The 7,029-nt window shown below is 41.2% G+C and overlaps 1 long non-coding RNA gene across 1 annotated transcript in view; it reads right to left on the reverse strand.

Moving 5' to 3' along the window:
* LOC140708077 (uncharacterized) overlaps positions 1-7,029 on the reverse strand; it is a 50,355-nt gene that overhangs the window by 14,965 nt on the left and 28,361 nt on the right. Inside the window, exon 2 of the long non-coding RNA XR_013537579.1 lies at positions 5,310-5,358. This is a non-coding gene — a long non-coding RNA (uncharacterized LOC140708077). The remainder of the gene's footprint in view (positions 1-5,309; positions 5,359-7,029) is intronic.

A 7,029-nucleotide genomic window follows, 5' to 3' on the forward strand; every position in this document is an offset into this window, starting at 1 on the left:
GTCATAAGATCAAATCCACGCAACTGAGTGAGCTCCTGTCACTTGTCCAAGCTCCTGCCAACCTAGCCGTTCGAAAGCATGTAAAAATGCAAGTAGATAATTAGGGACCACCACAGTGGGAAGGTCTAGACACGCTGGCCACGTGACCACAGAAACTGTCTACGGACAAACACTGGCTCTATGGCTTGGAGATGAGGATGAGCACCGCACCCTCGAGTCGGACACCAATGGACTAAATGTTAATGTACCTTTACTAATGGGGAATCCTTATCTGGTGGCTAACCGAGCCTGCATGGTTAGAAGCTTTTGCTTCCTAACAGTCAGCGGCTCAGCTTTTCCACAGACTTAGAGAGAGATAACCCAGGTGATGGGTTGAATGATATCTCCTTCAAGAACACAGGATACCTCAAATCTGCCCCATGCCCCTTTAACATGGGGAGCTCTTTGGGAAGCTTTTGGGCACTTCTGAAAAAGTTCCTTCAACAAGGCATGACACCAAGTCCTGAAGCAAGAGAACAGGTGTCAAATATTGCAATTCCTTCCTCCACTTCAGAGAAACTAAGAAGCCAGACATTCTGCTGCTTAAAGTGAAGCCTAGATGCAGTGTTGCTGACTCCCACATTCAAAGAAGTGCTTGAAAAACAAAAAACAAAAACCTCCTTGTTTTGTCCTGAATTTTTGAGGGGGGGCTATGACTGGCCCTGAAAACCAAACCAAACCAAAACATAGCTGTTTTATTATGTCTACTGTATCTGCTACATTGTAGCTGTGTCAGAGATCAACTGCAAACCTGTGAAGGATCTGTGCATTACAAAAGTTTCTGAAAAAGATGAAAGGGTTAAAGAGGACATTGCCAAAGTTAACAAATTTTCAAAAACACAATATTCTGACACATGAATTTGCCTAGGTTGGGTACATGGTAGTTCCCATATGCAGCATTAATTTTGCAAGAGGTAAAATGCAGAATTTAAAATCAGAGCAGTGCGGAAAGAAAGGAGATTAAGTCTATATTTTAATAAGACATAAGACATAAGAAATGTATTTGTCATTGCACTCACAAGTGGGTGCAACGAAATGAGGTGCTCTTCCCCAAGGTAAAACTGGACAACACCACTACAAAAAAAGTTACAATATACACAACACTCACCATACAAATATAGATACCCCGTTTCTCCCAGCAATTAAAATTCCACCAAAAACTTATGACCCCGCATTTAAACTCAATACTGCACTTGGGTAAAAGCTGTTCTTGAATCTGATATTTTAATATCAGAACATATCCATAAAGCAGCATCAAGGGTCTGGCAGGAATTTCAGTAGTAGCAGTTTCAATGACAACCAGGTCGTCGTGGTGGACTTGAAAACTCACGAATGTTACTATGACTGCTGTCTTGGAATTCCTGCTCAATAGAAATAACTTATACTGGAAGAGAGTGTTAAAAAGTAATTTATGAAGTTGCTCCCTTTCCACTTAATTTATAAAGGCTTATTTTTTTTTAAATTCTGAGAACTAGGAAACTGGGAAATTTCTTACATGGCACGTGTGTCTGAAAAGCTCAAAAGGATTTTTGGTAAACACACATACCCGTGCACTTCAAACTCACAAACACACACACTAAGGCAGGGACCCATCCACCCAAAAGACAGGACACCAAAACACAAGAGGAGCAATGTAGTATATATGGGGTCCAATGCAAAGAGGAGTGTTCAGAGCTCTACATTGGAGAAACCAAATAGCCACTGAACAGGAGAATGGCCCAGCACAGGAGGAGCAATGGTTCAAGACTAGAGATGAGGATGGTTCATGGTCCATCAAAATTCACGAACCACAAATTTCATCCCCATTAACCATCACTATAGCCTTCCTTAATTAAATCCAGGCTGCCCTTTGCAAAGATGGTGGCTGCAGTTTCCCTGCCCTCAAAGAAAAAGCAGCGGCCATGTTTGCAAAGAGCAGCCATGGCAGGCCATGGTAGCAGAGTAGCAATGGATGGCGGCAGCAGTGGGTGGCGATGGATGGCTGCATTGTTAGGTGGTGGCAGATCACAGCATTGGCTAAGGTAAGGAGGGGAAGGGGACAAATTGTGGGGATGGGTGGCTGTTGGGCTGCCGGGCTGCCTATGGGCCCACTTATCAGCTTATTAGTGGGCCCATGGGCAGAGTAGGAAGGCCATAGGCAGAGAGGGAAGGCTAGCTTTCCCTCTCTTCATATGGAGTACTAATAAAAATGGACAAATATTCATCCCTTTGTATTCATCAGGGCCTCTAGAACTGATAAATACAAAAGGATAAATGTTTAACAAATCAGCGAGTTTTAACAAATATCATGGTTTGTTTGTTAATTTTTCTCCATGTCTACTCAGGACCACAATCAGCAGTATTCCTTCATATGAAGGACAAAGAACACTCATTTGATGACCAAAATGTACTCATTTTGGACCCAGAAGATAGGGAGGCCATATATGTGCATATAGAAAATCCCTCACTCAACAGGGGTGGAGGCCTTAGATACAATCTGTCTCCTATTTATCATGCTGCCCTTTCATCCATCCAGAGAAAGATCAGGACCACACACATCAGAAAGACCACTGTTAACAACTGTTAAGTACAATGGGTGGAGAAGGACTGCAGAGGTGGGATTTTCTCTCAACCTTCCCCCCCCCCCCCCCCGTCCTTTGTCCATCTAAGGAGCCTATTCAGACCAGGGGGAGGTGAAACTAATGAGGAGGATATATCAGGGGTCTCCTACCAACTTTCCTCATACCAAAGAAGCTACCTGGATGAGTAGCGAAATATTTCAACCCAATAAAAAAGAAATCCAGTTGCCATGACTCAGCTTCCAGATAACCTCACCTGGATGACTGAGAATCTAGGAAATTACTTTTTGTATAAAAAATATGAAAGGTTGAAGTGACTAAGGGAAAGGTCACATTATTGGAAACGTTAGACGTGTGTTTGCATATTGGCTGTTGTTGTGAGGGAACCGCTACATGAGACATAAAGAACTGAGATCCTAATTGTTCAGAAGTTAAGAGAATCATGGAGTGGGGGATAATAGCAAAGGGAAATTCTGTAAAGGAATTAACCTTTTCCCCCACTATCATTTCCCTGATATAAATTATTCCGTCAGCTACTAGATATGCATATGGTGCTAAGAGCTTGGAAAAAATTATTTTTTTAGATTACAGGTCCCAGGATCCCCAGCTGAAAGTAACTTTTTTGAGCTCAAATGGTGTCTAAGACTAATCACAGCTTTGCAAGGCTTAGACAGAAGAGTATCTGCAAAAGAAAGGGAGGGGTTTTAAAAACTTTTTTAAAAACAGATTTTCACAGGTTTGCTTCACAGATTTGTAGGTTTTAAAAACTGAGAGGGGTTTTAAAAACTCTCAATATTCCACCCACAAACTGATGGAGCAGGAATGCCTTCAACTTAAACAAACAAACAAACAAACAAACAAAAACAGTATGGGATTTTTATCATGGACCTCCTGCTTCTCATTTAATTTGAGTGTGCATAGCAGAGACAAGATTTGAAACCACAAGAAAACAGACAGTAATTGAAACAGAATATGAGACTGAAATGAATGAGGAAAAGAAAATACATGTTTGATTTTAATTTTCTTTTCCAGCAAGAAACAATGACCCACTGCAAAAACAATCTGTTTCTTTCTTTGGAACATATGTTTTAAAGGAAACTGGTTATCACATTGAGACCTTTTCTGAGATCTATTACAGTATTGTTAACATCACAATTGCCTGGAGGCAAGCAACACAGCCAGCCTTTCGTCATTACCCAGATAGGCAGTTTTAAGCGCACGCGCGCGCACACACACACACACACACACACACACAGAAACTGTTGCTAGATGCAGGTGTGACCCATACTCAAAGATCTTGTAGGAGGCATCCCTATTTTCTCTCCAGGAAACAAAAGGCAACTAACAAAGGTAAAGGAGGTACTTAGCAATGAGCTATAACTTAACCTTGGATAATTCACCATTTTGAAAGGTATTTGGTCAGTATTGGGGTGATCAGAGGAATATGTAGCACATTACTTGTTTCGCTTTTGGTGCAGTTTGGTTCACCTGATTTTCTGTGACTACACATGTGTTGAGTAAGAGCAAACCATCCTGCCATTTTTGTGAGCTCTTTGTCTTCCTTCTAGCGCAGTGCTAGGGCTGCAGTTTATTTCATGTGATTGGGAGTACTCCTGGTTATCCTATTCTGCAGTCTATGTGGTTGCTTAATGCACTCCCAGAAAGAATTGTAGGCAGCATTCTCTTCAATGACAACCCTGTGACATATGCAGTGGGTTGTAACAATGACAGAAAATGCTCTCCTTAATTGAAAGTTATAACTACAGCATTAAATCAAAACTATATAAAAACTTTTACATAAACTCTTTTGGGGAATTTATGGTAGCTTTTTGCTGAACTTAATACACTTGTTGAGCATCAGATTATTAGTTGCTGATCTAATGCAGAAAAGAAAGCAAACAACGCCAGAGTATGTTGTGATGGCCACAGTGTAAGGATTTTTTTTTTTAGGGGAAAATTAAGAATCAAAGTATTTGATTTATCCAGGATTACTTGGTGAAAAGGAACGGAGCACACAAGGAATAAATACAGTGGTAGCTCGACTTACGAACGTCCCGATTTACGACCATTTTGAGTTACAACCATTTTACGGAACGGATTAAGTTCGTAAGTCAAGGCACCAATGTACCTCTGATTGCCAATTTATGGGTACAAAAATTAAGAGAGTTTGTCTTCTTCGTTCTTCACAGAACCATTGAGTATATGACCCCACTCAAATTCCTGAATATGTCAACATCTTACTATAACCAGAGTGATTGTATACAGCTGCCACTGTGCACAGGATTAACTTCTATGTAAAACTTGTTTGAGCATTTGTTGACACATGAAAGAACCTTGATTTTGCACAGAGCTGCAGCTGTGCACAATTAGCTGGCTATGGGCAAGGAGCCATCATGTGCAAGAATTATAATTGGTTCTTTCCCAGTCACCTAGTGACTGTATGAACGTGTTTTGCTGCATGGGCACTGGTGACTTTTCAAGGGAAGAGAATATATTGCTGTGTTAGAAAATAATCTAAGCATGAACAAATTACTTTTCCAGAGATTGCAATTCTTGAACTTCCCTAGACAGTGTAGCCATGAGGATGCTACACCAAAGACTAAGCAATCTCTAAAACAGGGTGAGCAAATTCCTGAAGTGGCACATTGCCTTCCCTCCCAAACAAACTGGGACACACAACTTACCACTGCTAATGGTAAACCTCCTGCTTACCTTGCCATATATGGAAATCCTTTGTGCAGGGCATCCTTCTGCATTTTATCTGCATATTCAAAAGGACATAAAAGTAAAATATATTTTATCCATCAGCTCCATATTGGATTTTATATCTCCAGCAGATTCAGGCAGTTTGCAGATATGAACAGACCTTTATTAGAGATCAAAAACTGATGACAAAATTTTATCTTTGCTTCACCTCTCATAAGTAGTGCCTTTCATTAGAGTCAGTTCACGCATTAAGATTTGTTCCATGGAGGAGAACTCTTGAGACCTAGCAATGCTCATCAGGGATGGGATATTTTGATTTCTTGGACTACAAATTCGATACCCTGTTTCCCCAAGAATAACACCAGGTCTTATATTAATTTTTGCTCCAAAAATTCATTGGGGTTTATTTTCAGGGGATGTTTCATTTTTTTTAATGTACAACAATCTACAGTTATTGAAATACAGTCATGTCATCTTCTGAAACATCGTCATAATTCTCCAAACCCTGAATTCCAGCATGAATTTCTTGTGACTCCTTTCAGAGAGGGGAAAGTGTTGGTGGCGGCGGTGATGTTGGTGTTAAGGGCCCCAATATGAACTGGCCTCAAACCCCTTCCGCCACAGGACCAAATGGTTTCTGTCTCGTTCTGGGAACACATTTGCTTGTTGAGGTGATGGGTGGAGAATGAAGTATGGATTCCACTGGCCCACATGGACGAGACAGAGCCAATTCCAGTTTGCTGCACAATGAGCCCCTGGTGGAGGGCACGGTTTCACTTAACTGGGGCTTATTTTGGGGGTAAGGTTTATATTACGAGCATCTTGAAAAATCATACTAGGGCTTATTTTCAGGTTAGGTCTTATTTTTGGGGAAACAGGGTAATTCTCCATTCCAGGAGTTGTACCTTAGAGACAGACACCTAATTTTGGCTCACTGGAGAAAGACCTCTGCTGGAAGGTTTTGAGGCTGAGTTTCCTATTCGGAAAGAAAGCTGCCAGCTAGCACTGGGACAGGAACAGGAAGCTAGGCTGAGCTAGGCCTAGCTCAGCCTCAAGGCCTTTTCTCTCAGGTGAGCCACATTTAGGTGCCTGTAAATTAGAAGGAACTGCCAGAGTGGAGATTTATGGGGTTGATAGTGATGTTAATCACCATTGCATACTCATTGTTTTCAACTTTAAATATTGTCTTTGACTGTTGTAAGCTGCTCTGAGTCCTTTTCAATGAGAAAGGAAGGGCAAAAATATTTTAAATAAATAAATTTTGTTCAAGAAATCCAAAAATCCCATCCCTAATGCTCTGGCTCTGTCAGAGGTGATAGGTCTTTCAATATTGCCACTGAACATGAGAGGGAGGCTACCAGTTGCACTCATGTCCTGCCTGTGGCCTTTTCAGTGGCTATTACTAGACTAGATAGGCCTGTGGTCTCATTCAGCACAGCTTTACATACAATCTCAATGTGCTTTCTAAAAACCCCAACATAGGAAAAGGGGGTGATATAATTTTATTTTTGGCAAGGAAAGGCTTTTTGCTTCCTGTCTCCAAATGAGAGGTACAGTTATCGGCCAACTCTTAACTTACTGTAATGCTCGTGGCACAAATGGAATTGCCATTAGATAAGAGCTGCTCCCCAAGCAGAGGGCCAGCCAGCGGACTGAGTGAAGTAAGTAATAAATATAACATGAACAGCAGCGCAAACGCCATTGATCTGAAATCCTCCTTGCTCAC

The sequence above is a fragment of the Pogona vitticeps genome, chromosome 6 (assembly GCF_051106095.1).
Source record: "Pogona vitticeps strain Pit_001003342236 chromosome 6, PviZW2.1, whole genome shotgun sequence".
NCBI classification, from domain to species: Eukaryota; Metazoa; Chordata; class Lepidosauria; order Squamata; family Agamidae; genus Pogona; species Pogona vitticeps.